The 18,844-nt window shown below is 42.5% G+C and overlaps 1 protein-coding gene across 5 annotated transcripts in view; it reads left to right on the top strand.

Annotated features, from left to right (window-relative positions):
- NRG2 (neuregulin 2) overlaps positions 1-18,844 on the top strand; it is a 185,694-nt gene that overhangs the window by 1,653 nt on the left and 165,197 nt on the right. The window lies entirely within an intron of this gene.

Raw genomic sequence — 18,844 nt, 5'->3', positions numbered from 1 at the left:
GATTTCACTAGGTCTGTTGATGGTGATGACAGTGAAAGAGAGTAACTTACTTCTGCTGAATGCTGTAAGTTCAAGCTCTGACATCTTACTGGCAGGATGTGTTGACTGCGTCTCTCATCTTCATGGTTTTGGGCGCTGCACAGGAACGCAGGTGACTGGAAACAAAACACTGAAATCTGTAGGTCTCTGTAGGTGGGAGTGGAGGTCTCCCATGACAAAAGTCAAAGAAATATCAGTTTAAGAGCTTTTGTTTCTTATCCCTGCACCCAATACTTCTCAGTAAGGTATTTCAAACCAAATCGGCCCCATACTGGAGTGTTTGGTGTTAGCTTATCTTGTGCTTATTCATATTGGGGTTTCATTTTGTCCCAAGTAAGGCTGAATTTGGTGCTTGCTGTGTGACTCTGAGCTGTGTAATCACTGAATTGTGACAGATGTCCTGGATGGCCATCGAAGTTGGCTTGTTTACCAGTTTACCAATTGGTTCTAGATAGGCTTTGAGAAGCAAAGAATGTGTAACAGCTCATAGGAGGTTTTGCTGCCCTTATCTTTCTAGATCAGTGCCTTTGACTTTTGGAAGCTTTCCTCCTCTTACCAAACCCCCCCCCCCCCCCGGCCCCGCCGCCGTCCTTCAGGAGACAAATTTTAATTTAGTGGTGGTAGTATATCTAGGCATTATGTTGAACAGTGATCACTTTGATCAGAAGAATCTTGAAGTATCTTAATAAGGAGGGAAAAACTTTGGTGGTAACAGCAATTTCTCTCTCTGACATTGTTCTGAGGAATATTGTTGACTGCTCTTTAATGTCTTAAATGTTTTATGATGACAAGTTGAGACCAGTTAAGAATGTCTCATTTTTTGTTGTTAAGTATTTTATCTGAGACCCCGTGGGGAGCTGTGGATCTGTATTGTGCAGTGGGAAATAGATAGTAAAAACATTTATTGAACCTTGTCCAAGGACAGCTTCTGTTTTGGTTTTCGGTGAGTTGCTCCTGAATATGCACAGGGCACATCACCACATAATCCCCAGTCTGGTCCACTGAGACCCAATGGTGATTGTCAGGTAATCCCCTGTCTTCCTCCTCCTCCTTTACTCCTTCCCTCCTGACAATTATGCCTTGTTCGTTTTAGTGACAGTTTAATAGTTTAATAGTTGAATGTGTGATCAGGAAGGATTTGGAGGTCAGAAATGTTGTCTGCTTTGAGCTTATGATCGCCTCATATGATTGAAATGGCATGGGTAGTATAGTGCCCAGAAGATACTGCAATCCGTGCTAAGGAGAAGGCTCTCCCACACTGCAAATTGTCAAGGAGCAGGAATGAGCATGGAAGTAAACACTTCAGAAATGCAAATATTTTTGCTTTGAGTTGATAACATATAGATCTGGGTCAGTTCAGGAGGGGGGCTTTATACAAGGGGATTAGAAATTAAAGGACATATTTGCGAGAGGAAACTTGTGGAACTGGTGATCGTGAGGCAGAAGAGCATAGACTACATTTTCCTATTTTCGACTACGGGGTTAAAGAAAGCAGAAAGCGTGCACTGGTGATGGTATATTAAATAAGGAAACAAAATCATCCTAACTAACCACAACACCTTCCTTGTGTTCAGCAGGAAATAACTAACAAATTCATTTTCTGTTTTCTGTCTCTAAAGAAAGCCCTCTAGGCCACAGGGTCATTGGGAACATTTTCTCCTTGGAGCAGATCTGCCCATTGCAAAATAGGGAAACTGGCACTCAGAAACTGTCATCATGGCCGTTATATTGAGCAACTGTGGTTGAATTGTTACTTTGTTTAGCCAGTTCCAGCTCTGAATGTGTCTGGATTCAGAGAGGTATGGTTCCTGGGGAGATCATCTAGAAAGGTGTGTTTTGGTGGGCCAGGACTTTGGGATAATATACCATATAGAGTGATACTGAGCTTAAAAGTTAGCAAATGTCTCAGTAGCATCAGTGAGGGGTCATACTGGACCCTTTCTAGAAGGTCCTCATAATGGCTAATTTCACCGCAACTGTAGAATATCGATTTGAAGCATGTGAAATCTGGCTGCAATAACAGTATGTGTCAGAGGGGTATTTTTATAGATCTCATGTGTATCATTCATCCAAAATTACTACCTCTGGTGGTAAAGAGTTGAGTAAAATCTTTGCATTTCTAAGATTGCATACATGAGGTGTTTTCTATGCCTTCTGTGGAAAGGAGATGAAAAAGAGTTAGAAAGAAGTCTTAGAGATTAGCAACTCTGTACAAGGCATCCTGTTCTGCAAACGGGCCTGCATTTTTAACAATGGTTGCATATATTTTGGTATAATCACACCCTATCTTGTTGTTTTCCTATGTATATGCTTTTAAGCTGTTTCCTTGTTGAATAGACACAGCCGATGTGTTACAAAAAAAAAAAAAAAAGATCATTCTTCCTTTGGAACTTTCTGACTTGCAGTTTTCTTCCAATGTATAGTGTTCTTTGTTGTTAAAGATGGAAAAGGTGTATTCCTGAGCACTTTACATTCTTTCAAATAGTTTTTAATTAATTTGACATCCAGATTCACATGTTAGGGGAAGGTGGTTCACAAAATTTGGCAAAGCAAAAGTGACTGCATATTTTTAAAATGCTGTTTATTTAAAGAATCTTTTCTTCCCCAGCCAGCTGGAAACCCAGCTGTGCTGCAGCTTGAAGATGGGAAAGTGAAACTAGACTAGAAACTGACCATCCATGGTGGTAAGGACAAGGCTTGGTTATAGATTTAGGGGTAGCATTACTATCATAAAGTCATTCGTTCTTTCAGTGGCTGCTTTCCATAGCAGATTGTAATTCTTGGCGGTGGGAATCCTATTTTATCTTTGAGGTCCTTCTCCTACCTCTCCCGGTCCCTGATGTTGGTTCTGTGCTGGTTTATAGAGGGACTCTCCTGAGGGTCTTTTGAATGAATGAAGTCAAGTGAAGTTAAAAAAGCAAGCCTCCAGATTAATACTAAAACAATCTTAACTCTGATCTGTGACATCAAGTCTCAAAAGCTGAATTTGATGATAGCCTTTACCTGTCGCTATGGGAACCTTTTTTCCAAAGGAGTAGTTATCAACTAGAGTACTTAACCACAATGTGCTTAATCACTGTGCTGATTAGTGTTAATGGGATTTGAGCAGTGTCAAGAATAAAGGTCTTGCTGGAGAGGACCCTCTTTTTTTTTCTTTTTGGAGAATAGATTACCACTCCCTCACCCTCCTGTTTAAATGAAAATAAAACAACTAAAATAAAACAACTAACAGTTTGAGTTAACAAATATCTTGGCAACTAGAGAGGGTGGCGGATTAACTAACTAGGTGACTCACTTCTTGGTTCCAATCCTCTTTACCGTCTTTTATTATCTAGGACATTTTCATTTTATTTCCTAATAGTGAGTGCATCAATAGCTTTTTTCCTTATAAAATTGTATTTAGCTTTTTGAGTATGCAAAATATTTATACGCCTTATTCCAGAAAGTACATACAAATATATGGTGAATGGGGTGCCTGGTGTCTGATGCTTAATCTCAGCTCAGGTCTTGATCTCAGGATTGTGAGTTCAAGGCCCATGTTGGGCTTAAAAAAAAAAAAAAAACATGGTGAAAAGTCTCCCTCTAAACTACCTGTTCCTAAGGCAATAAGGCAATTGAAAAATGACAAATTCTTGAAATGTGTACTTCTCTAAAAGTAAAATATTTGTCAAAGAAGCCATGTTTTTCTCTTAAAAGATGGAGAATGTTAATTTTGCCAGTGAGTCAGGATTATGGGAACTTCTTCCCAAGCTATATATATATATATATATATATATATATATATATATATATATTCACCACCCTACCTCGCAAATATAACCCTTGGGTCAGGAATGAAAATCCCAAATTGTTTTCCAGATACTTTGCCTTTAAGAAGTTTCCTGTGACAGTGAATTTTGTGATGGATCTTGATTGGGACGCTCAAAGGAGAGGTGCAAAGATTTGCCACTGAGCTTTAGGGCCATAGCTCTGCCGGTACAGCAATTCCTACTGTTTCACACTCTTGATAATCTCACAACAGAATCCGTGTGAGAAATCACATGATTCCATATGTGGAAAGAGAAAACTCTACAGTGCATGATTGCTTTGATTTTCATTTAGAAGCCAAGTCGAAGACTTCAGCTGTTGATGAAGAGTTTGATTTTGACTGTATTCCTGTACAATTGGTAAATTCTAGGACTAGCCACTTGAATACTATTTTGAAGTATGTTTAAGATAACCAATTTGAATGTAGTGTTGAGATTTCAGAGCATCGGGGAATTGCCACTCGAATACGTAAGCAAAAAACAAATATGGAAATCCAACAGTGGAAGTTTTTAACCCTCTCAATCCTTCTGGCTTAGTGGCATTTGGTAATTCCGCACATTGATTTGGAAAAGGAATGTTAATATCAATGAAGTTTCCCCTGTGCAGTCTTCAACAACTTGTTCTGGGGTCTTTCTTTTCAAGGTCTGAAGTGGTGGCAGTATAATTTGAACCAAAAGTAAAAACCTCCCCCCAGATTTTCAAAGGTATGTGAAATGGGGATTTTTGTCTTGTTTCTAGTGAATTAATCTTCCCCTCCGACTCACTTATTGGAATTAGCGCATATAAATAAAGTCAGTTTATGAATTTCAAGAGATGATATAGGCAACACGTTAGAAAACTGGGGAAAGTAAGTGAATTAACCGGTGGAAGTGCTAAATTATGACAAGTCTGTGAAATTAGCCTCCTTTAAAAACATCAGTGCACACAGGTAAATCTTTGTGAAGTAGAGCTCCGTGTTAGGCTATGGCAACTGTAGGAGCCCGGAGGGTGACTAAAAGGCATCAGGATGACTTGAAAGAGGACATACTGTACTCAGGCAAAGAGCTTGGAGCTCTTGCCAATCTGGGGTCAAAAGACAGAGATTCATGTTGACTAAGAGCATTTGCTGTTAATCAGCTGTGATGTTTTTCGATAATTATAAATGAGGCTCAGTTAAGGAGCCTTCTTTCTCTGGCGAGTTGCCTCTAGCCAAGTGTGGTATATGAGCTCCATTGTACAGTAACATTCCCTTCCCACTCTGTACTTGCAGTGAGAGCCAAGTTACCTCTCCAGGGACCTTCTCTGGGACAGAGCCTGTTAGCTCCTCCCTGTGCCTCTGCTCAGGACCTGGCCATGCTGCTTGCCTCCTGGGGTGGTCTGGAGGCAGTTAATAGTCCATTTACCCTTGCAGATGTGTCCAGAGTGGCAGAGGCACAGGTATCCTAGAGACTTCCGTATACTACAGCAACACAGCCCCCCAAGATGTGACGTTCAGGTCGCTTTTTATCCTTTTTTCAGAAACAGAATCTTTAGTGCTTCTCTTTTGTCTTCATAGATTTCCTGCCTTGTGCTGATGACATCGGCTTCCCCCTCCTCTTTTCCCTCACTGATCTGTTTATTCAGACTGAGGATCTGTCTTTGTCCTCTAGGCTAGGATGTTTTACTTGGTCTTGATCTTGCTATTGGTCCGACTAACAGAAGACAAACTGAGCTCACATTCCTCGGAACTGAGTGAGAGGAAAGTCACCCCATGGCTAAATACCTGGTTCAGTCCCCGGGACAGTCAGGACATCATTAATTCTATTGTGACAGTGATGCATTTTGGTATTCCTGAGGTTGTATTACTAAGAGAGCTTGGTTTCAATTCCATCTTTCAAATGCTTGCTTCAACAAATACTTATAGGTGTGCTCTGTGTAAAGAACTAGGTACTTTCTGGGTAGTTATATCAGACACAGTTCCTGTCATCAAGGAGTTTACAGTCTGGAAGTACAAAGATAGAGCAGCAGGTCAATCCAGAATATGATAAATGCCGTAAGATACCAGCGTAGTGCTTTTGGGAGCAGGGGAAGCATCTGAGAGGAAAAGAAGATCATATTCAGTTAGAGGATTAAAGAAAGTTTCTTGGAGAAGTAGTTTGAGATGGGATTCTAACAGCCAGGGATAGTTGAGGTAGGGGTGGTTTAGAGATAGAGACCAATTGATTGACTACATGGATTTCATGCAGAGAGAGCCACCATTCTCTTCAGCAGAGGGGCATATTTGTAGTATGCAAAATAACCAGAATGAAAAGGAGAACAGGAGAAAGGGTCTGGAGAGGTAGATGAGGGTCACATTTTCACCTGTTTTGAATGCTAGGCTGAAGACTTTATTTGCAATCACGCAAGTAGTATTTGAACGTTAAGAGCAGTTCAGTAATGTTTTGTGGTCATCGGTGAATGGGTCTTGCACGTATTTTGTTAAATTTATCCCTCAGTATTTCAGGTTTTCTGGATGCTACTGTGAAGGGTATTTTTGTTTAATTTTGTTTTCCAGTTATTAATTGCTAGCATACAGGATGATAATTTTTAAAATCTTGACTTCGTATCCTGTGACCTTAATAAATTCACTTATTATTCCTAGTAACTTTTTTGGATAGACTTCTTAAGGAGTTTTCTCTGTGTACATGACTATGTTGTCAGTGAAGGAAAGACAGTTTTACTTTTTACTTTCTAACCTGTTTGCCTTTATTTCTTTTTCTTTCCTTATTCCACCGGCTAGCACTGCCAAGGACAATGTTGAATACAAGTGGTGAGAACAAACATCTTTGTTCTAGTCGTGGTGGAAAGCATTCAGACCTTCACCATTAAGTATGATGTTAGCTGAAAGTTTTTCATAGATGCCCTTCCTTTAAAAAAATAAAAATTCTACCAAGTATGGTATAATGACTAAGAATTTGGGCTTTACAGCCAAACAGACCTGGGTTTGGAAACCATCTTCTACATTTTCAAACTCAGTGATGTTGGGCAAATTACTTTCCTATAAAATAGGGATAGTGATAGCACTTAATAGGATAGCTGTATTAAATGAGATAATACGTGTAGAATGATTAGCACAGCACCCAATAATAAATGTTAAAAAATATTAATTATTAACTAAATCTTATGAGATCAATGTGAGCAAGACAACTAGTAAGTGAAAATTTTAAGTTCTAGAAGCGGACTGCAGGCAGGCAAGGGGGAGATTTTCACCAACCACTGTATTTTTAACCCAGATGTCCCTATTTATCTCAATACAGAGTCACTGGGTAGGGCTGGTTGAGGTGATGAGAAGAGAAGGGATTATGTGTGTGGTCTCTCTGTAGGGAAGTTCATGCTGGTTCTACGGAGGTCCTATCAGTCTTGATGTATCCATGGCTCTCTGTTGATCAATATTCTGAGAAGCCCACAGATAGATACTGCTTTTCTCTGTTTCACAAATAGGATGGCTATGACTAAGATCCATGCTCCAAAATTTTCATTTCAAAATCTCAACATGCTTGTGGGGTCCACGTTCTGGAGTCCTGCCAGGCCTGCTCTTTGACTGTCACTGGTTTTAGCTGTTATTAGGAGGAGCTGCTGAAAGTCCCTGGAAAATGGCTGACAGTGTCTTTTCTTTTTTCCCCGCCCCAAAAGAGCAGATCCCTGACTCATCCTGCTTTGATTTGGGGGCTTCCAGCATTGGGGATGCTTTCACACTACACTATTCATATTCTGTCTTTCCTTGTTTCTGCACGGAGTTGGTGTGGATCTAGGGGCTGCCCAGGTGTGGTCATGTAACAGGGAACATTTTTGGAGTTTTGGGGTTTAATTTTCCTTAATTGATTAACGTGCGGAACCTGATGAAAGTATGAATCGTAGATCCTTAAATGTTTGTAGGACAAAGATTCCTCACCTTGCCTTCTTCCTCTAAATATTTTTTGGCTATTATTAACCCTCAGATCCTGGGCTGACTACACATCCCCAACCTCAAGTATTCCTTATTATTTTCTTAGAGTTTTAGTATTTATGACCTGTACCATGCATATGACATGTATCATTTAATGCCATGCATTGTTAATTACCTTTTGATGGGTCAGTATCTTATCTACTTCACCTGATTGTAAAATCTTTGGGGGAAGTAAGTTAACATACGACAAATATTTGATTAATGGCTATTGCCAAGAAAGAATGGAGTGAGTGGATCCTTTTTGCTTTCTCTACTGGCCACTTTTGCCCTAGACAAATTTCAAGGTTCCTCAAATGACAACTCAGACTAGACCAGATCATAGGAAGTATTTTCAGACATTTTGATAAAGGGCAGAATTTGGGTTCTCAGTTATATTGCTGTTCACTTTTCTTCCCCTTTGTAATCTATCGCATCTTCATTTTCTTGCAGGTAATTCTCTTTTCTTGAGTTTTAGAATTATGACTAGATGGTTTTCCTCACACGTGTTAATATTTTGGCTTGTGTTTCCTTTCTGTCTTTTGGTTAGTTGGCATTCTGCAAAAAAATTCTCCAGTTTCACTTGCCATATGACTTTTTAGGATATTCCCCACTTGGGTTTCTCACTGGAATGTCCAGTTGCACTCAGTTACTTTGACATGTTCATGCTTCAGGCTGAATATTTTAAGAAGTAAGAGGCATGACCAGGTGTCATCTGTAGTAAGCAGAGACCACAAATTACAAGTTGTTGTACCTCGCTGCCTAGTAGGCAGCTTGAGGGCTTCTGAAGGCTAGGACTGGTTCTTAGATCACCGTTGTTTGCTAAAAGGTCGGGGAGGGGAAACTCAGTGTTTCTTCATGTCTCTCTTTGGCATGTTCGTCCTTTTTTTTTTTTTTTTCAGTTTATTTATTTAGCTTGAGACAGAGAGAGAGTGCGCGTGAGCGCAAGCATGAGCAGGGAAGGGGCAGAGAGAGGGAGACAGAGGATCCCAAGCAGCCTCTGTCTGCACTGTCAGCACAGAGCCCAATGTGGGGCTCGAACTCACCAACCATGAGATCATGAACTGAGCCAAAGTCAGACACTCAACCGACTGAGCCACCCAGGAGCCCTGCTGGCAGGTTCATCCTTTACCATTTCCTTGAAATGAGGCATTTTTTTCCACATCTGCTTGGCTGATGTTTTGGGCGGGGGGTTGGGGGTGGGTCTCAAGAGGGTTTTTCTCTTCTAGCTCAGAGTGCCTAAGGATCACTAGTCATCACTTTGCACAGGGCTATGGCACGCGGCTTCCTCAAGTCAATCCCTCCCACTGGTACCTGTGGCCATAAGTATAATCTCAGCAGAGTACCTCACCACAGTTGCTTAGGCCAGTGATGAATATCACAAGCACTGCCTGATTGATGACTCTCTTTTGGAATAAGTTTGGCTTCAGAGAGGAGAGTTTATTTACCAGTCAGGATGGAACAGATAGATTAAGGAGCTCTGTCATGTCTCACTTCCTATCACGGAATGAGAAAAAGAATAGCAAGGCTGTATCCAGTGCAACTTTCCCAGTATTGTCATTGGTTGATTGGATTTCAGAGGGAAAATAATAAAAGGAAGAATTTTTAAAAAGGAAGAAACAAGTCTCAGCCCACAACATGATCCAATTGTCACAGAGTGAAACTAAAGCCCACAAGGGAAGAGCTTCTTTCAAAGGACACTGGGGCTTCCAAAGGCAGCTTCCTCTTAGTTGGTTTCCTTTTCCTAGTCCATTCATGTGGGTTCATTTCTGAGAACCTGTTGGTGCTCCTTGCTTCTGAGAGCCCTTGGTGCTCCTTGCTTGGGTCTGCTGTCACACCTGCTTTTGTCATCATTATAAGTGCCACTCCTCAGCCCCCATTCCCAAGAACCAGAGAAGTTGCCAGAAATTTCTAGTGCAAACTTTCCAATGCTTTCTTGGACGTTAGGAATGATGGACCTAATGAGAAGATAATGAACAAGGCCTGGGATAGGGACCGGTGAGGGAGGAATCACATATGACAAATCTGGTGGAGTTTCAGGTCCAGTTCTTTTGGACAAAACATGGGGTTTTTCCAAGAAAGCCTCTCCCATACTTGCAAGTGTCATTTTCAAAAGGGAATGCTTTTTCCAAAAAGGCTAGTGACACGCATGGGGCCTCCTAGTAACGTGTATGTTAAGGTGTCTTGGCCAAGTACTGACAGTCATCCTTGAAGATGGCACTCCCAGGGCTCGGCCCAAATGATTCAGGCCAATACTGAGAAGAACCTAGGATGTGGAGCCAGGTAGTCATGCTGTGGCCCAAGCAAAACATTACCACCTCTGAGAGAAACTTCTTGCCAATGGGAAAGAATCTATCTAACTTGTAGGTTGAAGGAGGCACGTGGAGGGCCCCCAGATTGGGAGGGGCTTCCTGTCTTTGTTTCTCATTATGCAAATTATCTGAGTAGGTTTCTGCTGTGCATGTTATGCTCCCATCTAACTGAGAGGGCAAATGGGAGCTGGAGCTGAGACTAGTTCCCCTGGGAATATTGTTTTCACCTCTGCCAGTTCCCACTGCCACACCCCCCCCACTTCAACTTGGCCCACACTGAACATGGGCTCCTTGATTCTTCTGTGTGGTATCACAGCCTCAGGGCCTCTGGTGAATGAGCCTTAGGCCCAGAGCTTATTGTACAGAAGTAAAGGTTAAAGGCATTGGTTTTAGATTCAGTCTGTGAAGGAATCAATCACATCAAGTGCATAAAAGGTCCTAGTTGGTTTGATGGTCTTCACTGGACCAAGCTCACAAACCATATTTTTTTAAAGTGAGTACACAACACAAGTTGACTTTTCTCATCTCTGAAGTTAAGTAACCACCTAGTCAGTCCAGAGGAAGGGTGAATGTTGTCATTGTAAGAGAAAAGTAGAAAAGGGCAATAGTGCTGCTTCTGTTCCCGTCTCAGAGGGTGAATGTTACTCTCTCTTCTACAATTCAAAGATCACTTGCTTTGGAAGAGTTTGTTACTACAACTGTGAATTTGGGGAAGGGGTCATGGCTGGATTGCTATTGACCCATTCACCTTTAAAGACTGAAGCTGCTTTGTGGACCCTGCCATGGGTTCCTCCAGTGATGTTGTACACATAGTGTTTGGTTCCTTCCCCTCTTACATCCCTCTCATGTTTTTCCATCACTGGGTCTTCTTCTGTCTTAAAAGGATACAGCTCCTAAGGGGCTGTCCCTGGTTCTCTTCTCAATGTATGTAGTCTGTTCTAAAGTTTCAACTATATTAGGGCGCCTGGGTGGCTCAGTCCGTTAAGCGTCTGACTTCAGCTCCGGTCGTGATCTCACGGTTCATGAGTTTGAGCCCTGCATAGGGCTCGCTGCTGTCAGCACAGAGCCCACTTCAGATCCTCTGTCTCCCTCTCTCTCTGCCCCTACCCAGCTTGCTTTCATGCTCTCTCTCTCAAAAATAAACAAGAAAGAAAGAAAGAAAGAAAGAAAGAAAGAAAGAAAGAAAGAAAGAAAGGAAGGAAGGAAGAAAGAAAGAAAGAAAAGAAAGAAAGAAAGAAAGAAAGTTTCAACTATATATCACGTAGTGGTTAAGACTGCATGCTCCGGAGCCGACTTTGAAGGGTGAATCTTGGCTCTGTGACTTACTAGCTGTATCACTTTGGGCAAATTCATTAACCTCTTTTTGCCCCCGTTCCCCAACTATAACATGGGGCTAATAATAACACCTACCACGTGACGTTGGGGTCAGGTTTCAGTGAGTTACTCCACATAAAGTGCTTAGAAAATTGCCTGCTTGGAGGAAACCTTCGATCAGGCTAGCCGCAATTACTGTTGTTGACACGTCTGTTGTTAGTGGAAAGAAAACGGTTTGGGATTCAGACTGATATTTATTAAAATCCCGGCTCTGTTCCTTACTAGCTATGTGAGCTTGGGGAAAGTCGCTTAATTTTTCTGAGTCCCAGTTTCCACCTGCCTGTGGCACATTGTTTCAGGTATCTATTACTGCATAACAAATCATCCCAAAATGAAGTGGCTTCCAACAGCGACAGTTCTTTGTCATTATTTCTCAAAGTCCTGGGGATTGACTGGGCTCAGCTAGGAGGTTAGCATCTTTCATGTAATTTTTGGTCACATGGTGGCTGAACAGTCAGACAGTAGCTGAGACTGGGTCACTTCAAAGTTTCCTCTTGATATGTCTAGAAGCCATTGCTGGCCGTTCTCATCTGGGAGCTTAGCTGGGGTTATGGGCCAGGGACCTTACCTGGGAGCATCCCAAGAGAGGGCCAGGCAAAAGCTGAATTGTCTTTTATGATCTAGCCTCAGAAGTCACTTCTGCCACATTCTGTTTGTTAGAAGAGAGTTAGTTGCTAAGCCCTGACCAGGTTCAAGGGGAGCAGAATTAGACTATTTCTTGGTGGAAGGATTGTCAAAGAATCTGTGGATATGTTTTGAAACCATTACAGTCTGCTTTCTGGTCACAAACCATTTATATGAAAAATACACTCATCCTCACCCCAAATCCTACTCCTTCAAAACAGCTCATCTATTATAATACCAGACTCAGGCTTAGACTCGGGCCTAGGGTCCAGGATCTCATCCTCTTAATCAAGTGTATGTGCAGATGATGCTTCTCTAAAGCAGTTCCTTAGGTACAACAACTTGAGTATGGTTCCTCCTGACTTGAAGAAGTGAACTATAGGAACAAGTTATCTGACTGCCCTCAACCCCTGCCTCCCCCCCCCCCCCAACCACCATACAGTGCTGGGATTGATGTAAGGTAACCGCCATAGTTGCCCCTTTTTAGAAATTGGTAATAAACATTTTGAAGTGACTTTAAGTTTTGAGATAATTCAAAATGTGCAAGAAAGTTGCAAAAAGTACAAAGACTTTCCTTTTCCCAGCTTCCCCAAATCATACAACCATGCAAAATTATCAACACCAGGAAATGAATAACAGTATTGATGTAATACTATTTTTTAAAGCTTATTTATTTTGAGAGAGAGAGAGAGAAAGAGAGAAAGTGAGCAAGCAGAGGGTCAGAGAGAGGGAGAGAACAAATCCCAAGCAGGCCCTATGCTGTCAAAGTGGAGCCCAACGCAGGGCTCGACCCCACAAAATGTGAGATCATGACCTAAGCTGAAACCAACAGTCAGACGCTTAACCAACTGAGCCCCCCAGGCCCCCCAGATGCAATACTATTAACTAATCTATAGACCTTATTCAAATTTTGCCAATTGTCTTACTGATGGCCTTTTCCTAGTCCAGGATCCAATCTAGAATCTCACATCACATTTAGTTGTCATGTCTCCTTGGCCTTCTATCTAAGGTAGATGTTCCCATTTGGAAGGGGGGCAACCGAAGCCACTAGTCCATTAGCAGTTCTGAAATCCAGCCTGGCATGTGAGTAGGCTCAGTCCTACTGTCTGGGAATGATTCTCTACTATTCTTGGTTCTACCCTATAGGCTCCTGGTTTTGCCCTCTAAATTATCCTTCCTTTTCCATAAAACATGGCCTGTGTTTGCAGCTAAGGACTTTACTCAGCGTTCTTTCAAGTGATGGTCAGTCAGGTGCAGCCACAAGAGAAGACACAGGAGAGGCACAAAAAGACAAAGGTTACTATACTCACAGGTCCTAGAGAAGGGCTCACCACATGCCACATAGGGTCACAGAAAAAAATGCCTGCGTTGGGGCAGGTGACAGAAGACAGAAAAGTGCAAAAAGTATTAGGCCAGAGACTTTATTGGGATTTCCTTGGGAATAGAGACCCAGGACAGGGTGAATTATTTAGGATTGGCTGGTTTGAATAGTTTTGGTGGACTCTAAGCTATAAGGGTGGTACCTGCTTGCCTGGTACCTGGTCCTGGGATGATTAAGGGGAAGGTAGAAGAGTATGGCTCTGAAGTGGTTAGTTTGCATGTCAAAGGCATAGTCTTGACACAGTCTTTTGCTATTTCTAAGTAGTGGCTAACCCTGACTGGTGCAGTCTCTCCAGACAGGAAGGGTTTTTTAAGATGTCAAAACATCATACTATATAGAAAATAAAAACTATATATAGCACACTCAGTCTACTTCCTACCTGTAGATGTTTGGGGGGTCTAAAGCCTTTTTATTTTGTAGCGCTTGGCCCCTTTTAGGCAGTGTTCTTGCTAGTACACTTCGTTTTAAAAATGTGTGGTCTGCCTATGAATCTTATCAGGGTTCACTATGTTAGACAAAAGCCACACCCTCAAATCTTACCAAGATGAGTTCCTCTCTACCTTGAGCTCCCTGTGGGCTGCTGTGGGACAACACCCTTGAGATTAGTGGAATCCCTATTCTTGATTGGAAAGGACCTGGGAGGCATGACCTTAAGATCATTAAGGGCCTTTTGTCTGTTGCAAAGATTCTTTGAGACATTGCTTTTGATTTTGCTGAGGTCCTAACAAAGGATACTATTCAAAATGCCTCAAACTGAGTTCATTATCCCCTTACCATATCCCATGTTGTAAAAGACACTCCCGTCTGAGATAACAACATCGATCTAGTCTTCCAAGCCATTAGGAACCTCAGCATTGTCTTTGTTCCTTTCTTACCTTCATCCCTGTGTCCAGTACATTGTCAAGTTCATGACAGTTTTTACTACTGCAAAGTTTCTTCAAAACAAGTCTTTTCATTCATGATGCTCTAGTTGGGTACTTGTATCTCCCTTAGGCTGTCACAGTAGCTGCTAAAGGGAATTCCCCATTTTCAGAGTCTTTCTTCTATCATCTTTCCTGGAATTAGCTTTCTAAAGCAAAGTAATTGTGTCTGCCCAACTCAGAAGTCTTCATCAGCCTCTTATCATTTACAGGATAAAGTGAAAACGCCTTCACATGACATGCAGGGCCTTCCACAATTTGACCCAACTGGCCTTTAAGACTGCAGCCCACTCTTCCACACTTACTCTTTGCTGGAGCCAGGCTGTGCCGTTTTGAAAATTTAGGACACATTTTACATTTTTCTTCCTTAATGCTTTTGTGCATTTTGTTTCCCCGGCTTGGTATGCTTTTCCTTTCTTTCTCAGTCAGTTGCTAGCCTCCTCATCCTTCAAAGTGCAGCTCATAGCCCACTTCTCCTCAAAGCTTTTTCTGATCCCCTCAGTCTGAATGAATCATGGCATCCTCTATGTTCCTGTAGCAGTTGTTAGCTCTTCTGTAATCGTAATGGTCTACTCTTTCATTTAGCATGGTCGGATAGGGAAGCAGGTGTTTGTGTATGATCCCTAGCCTATGAGCTTCTGCTTCTGCTGCTGCTGCTGCTTCTTTTTAATGTTTATTTATTTTAAGAGAGAGAGAGAGAATGAGCACGAGCAGGGGAGGGGCAGAGAGAGAATCCAAAGCAGGCTCTAGGCTCGGAACCTTCAGCGCAGAGCCTGACGCGGGGCTCAAACCCGTGGACCACGAGGTCATGACCCGAGCCAAAGTCGGCTGCCTAACCGACTGAGCCACCCAGGCGGCCCTAGACTAGGTGCTTCTTGACTGTAAGATGGAACTGCAGCAAAGGATGTATTTTACTTATTTTTTTGTGTGCCTTAGTTACATTAGGTCGCTAACAACTGCCTGATGACTTGGAGAATGGATTCTACTGTACGATTAGAACTGGCAATTAGAATAAACGTCTGGTTCATGGAAGGAGATTGGCCTAGGTATGAAATATGTTGGCAGAGATGTACGAAAGTAGCAGATTGAGGCAGCTGCTTTAGATGAAAATTGGGGGTTGGTTTAGTTACCCGGGGCTATATCGGACTCTACTGTTACTGCTGCTGCTGTTTATACCGATGAAAACCAAATCTCTGATGTGTGGACTACAGTCTGTGTTTTATTAGCCTCAATGGGAAACACCTTGATTATTCAGATTCAGGGTGCTTATTACTAAGCACCCTAGATTATTCAGGGCTAGGAGAATTTGGCTGTTCCATATGCCATTGTATCCCTATCACTTTCATGGAACTCGGCATGTTACAGGATCTCCATAAATATCACCTGAGGGGAAAATGAGTGAAGAAATTATTTCTTCTCCTGTGTGACTCCAGAGTACCTAGGTGTGCCATTCCCAAAGATCATAGCCAAGAGAGCCAGTTCAAAATCAGCCAAAGTTAAGAGAAGGCCTATTTATCACAAAGGATACATCCAAGGTCCTCTTGATACTCAGAGCTTTCTTCTTTGAGTATCAGAGCAGCTATTATGGGGGTTATTGGGGGCATTAGCACATTAGGATGTGGATAGAGTGACTGGTGGTAAGTGAGTGGCAGAACTGCCATAAAAATCAGGCTGTCAGAAGCGACAGAAGCTTCTTTCAGGTGGCCAGGAGGAGAGTCTGGGCTGTGTCCTCAGTCAAAGAAGAGGAGACTATTCAGGCATTATCAGGTTTTCGGTTGTCGTTTTGCTTTTAAATGATGAGAGCCCTTCCTGGAAATCGGCCTTCCCAGGTCCAGTCTCAGCCCACTGCTTTCTCTGTGACCTTGTGCAGCCTGTCCTTACACCCTGGGCTTTGTTTTGAGCTGACAAATGCTGGTTTCTTCTTCAGCTGTGACAATTGGGGAGGAGAGAGTGTTTCAAGCCAACTAGGTAAGTGGCATGGCATCAAACGAGATCCTGCATGGGTTTATAGCTTTTCTTTGAAAATTTTAGCAAAATCCCAGACTGAGGGACAATCTGGATGTCTGGAGCGCTGAATTTCTTTCTTGAAGCTGTGCTTCCCTGTATTCCTTTCTGAGTATCAAATCCGAGCAGACTCCCTGAGTCTGTGATTGTGATAATTGGATGGGAGGGATTGGGGCAATTTAGGAAGATGATGGGGGCCTGACCTCTTTCTGCCTTTGAAATCCACAAAGGAAGGAAAATGGGTAAAATGATAAATAGTTGATCAAAAATGGGGTGTGCCCCTCCTAAATTAGGACAGCTGGCTCCATGATAAAAATGTTTTACTGTTAATGGCCCTCAGGACCAGATGCTGTGAAAACAGAAGTTAAACTCTGACTTTGGACAGCTGTCTCCATGCAGGGAAGGCAGTGTAACCTCTTCTCTGCCCTTGTCCAGCTGTGGATTCCTCTAAGGAGGTCTCAAGAGTCTTGAGGTGGGGGGGACTTGTTGGGCCCATGTCTTTAGATTCCAGGGGAGGGGTAGATTCAGTTGACAGGTGCATCAGGGCATGTGGGTTTTGCATCTGCTTGACCTTTGGCTTGTCCTTGGGGACTCTGCCTGCTTGTTTTCAGCAGGGCTAGCTCAAGGTGACCTCCCTCCATTCCATAGGGCTGGCCTACTTGGTCTGTCCATACAAACCAATTTTGCTACACAACTGGGTGAACCATATGGCAGCCTAGATTACAGGGATTGTTGGCATTTGTCAACAGAGAGAGTGGGCTTTTTGGCTATGGCAAATCCCCCAGGTAGGGTTGCCACACCATCTGTGAACACAGCGTATCAGATCAGCTAGATGGGTAGGAGGCCCCATTCTCATTCACTCCCTGCCTCCCAAAGAAAGGGAGAGGGAAGTTTGTCACCAAATGTTGGCTAATAGATATATAGTTTAGCTCCTTTATTGTTGTTTTCTTTGAAGGATGCTAGAGAGGTCTAGTAGTCATGTGTCTTGCCCTTGAGAGGTTTCCAGGCTAGTTGAGGATGTCCTATTCACATGAATCCATAGCAGGCAACATAAAACAAAGATATATAATAATTGCAAAAAGGGAAAATAGACTAAAGAATTCAGAGATGAGGAAGATCAGTGGGGGCTGAAATTTTCTGAACAGAGTTAGGACTGGAGGTCAGTCTTGAATGAATAGGTTTTTGGGATTTAGGAGGATAAGGGAAAGGCTTCTAGGCCAAAAGAACAATGTGAGCAGAAGTAGGGACAAGCAAGATGTCTTTACAGAACCATGAGGAGATTAGTGTGGTTGGAGTAGAGATAGTGGGGAGATAAGATTAGGAAAGCAGGGCAGGACCAGATTAAAGACGGTCTCCAGAGACAGGGGAAGGAGCATGGACTTAGTTCTGGAGGTGATATGGCCCCATTGTAGGTACTGGTGCAGAGATATGATATGAAGAGAGGAATGTTTGCAAATACGTTACATACACAATTCAGAGTGGACTGGAGTTGGCGAGAGATACATGTTCCAGAGATCAAGGAGGGAGCTATAAAGTCCTTAAAGCCATGAAAACTGGGGGAGAGGCAGGTAAACTATGCTGTTTCTTTCCAGAATCTGTAAGACTTCATCATGAGCTGGGCGGCAGCTGGGAAAGGGGTCATGAAGCAGAGAAAGGGGTCAAAGTTTAAACTTGGAAAGCTGGGAAAAATAATAGTGCCATTACAGAAATGGAGAAGTTGTGAGGAAAAGTAAATTAAAAAAAATTTTTTTTAATGTTTATTTTATTTTTGAGAGAGAGACACACACACAGTGTGAGCAGGGGAGGGGCAGAGAGAGAGGGAGACACAGAATCCGAAGCAGGCTCCGGGGTCTGAGCTGTCAGCACAGAGCCCAATGCGGGGCTCGAACTAAAAACTGCAAGATCATGATCTGAGCTGAAGTTGGACGCTCAACTGACTGAGCCACCCAGGTGCCCCCGAGAAAAGTAATTTTTAAGGAGGAAAATGACGAGTTTGGCAATGATTTTATTTACTTAACAAACACTTATATGACACTTACTATGAATTTGGCACTGTACTAACCACTACATAAGCATTAACTCAGCTCTTATAACCATATAAAAGAAATACTTTATTATTATCCCCTTTATCACAAAGGAGAAAACTCATAGGTGCAAAGGTTAAATAATTTGCCCAATATTGAAGCTGTCAGTAAGTGGCAGAGCCAGCATTCTGAACCCAGGCCATTACTCTAGGCTTCCCCTTGTGAATGGGAGACCCAAGCAGAAACTACAATGGACAATAGGACCTCAAAATATTTGTTAGCTGCCGCCTTTGTGCAGAACTCGTTACAGGAAATGTAAAAATGGGCATGACATGGATATACCATTAAGGAGCTGATGCAGTTCTAGTGAGGGAATGGCAGGTCGTCCAATCGTTAAAGGGCACTCAGTGTTGTGCTACGAGAGGCACAGAAAGTGGGGA

Source organism: Felis catus, chromosome A1 (assembly GCF_018350175.1).
Source record: "Felis catus isolate Fca126 chromosome A1, F.catus_Fca126_mat1.0, whole genome shotgun sequence".
NCBI classification, from domain to species: domain Eukaryota; kingdom Metazoa; phylum Chordata; class Mammalia; order Carnivora; family Felidae; genus Felis; species Felis catus.
Note: the sequence above shows the minus strand (reverse complement) of the source record. Positions and strands in the feature narration are given on the sequence as shown.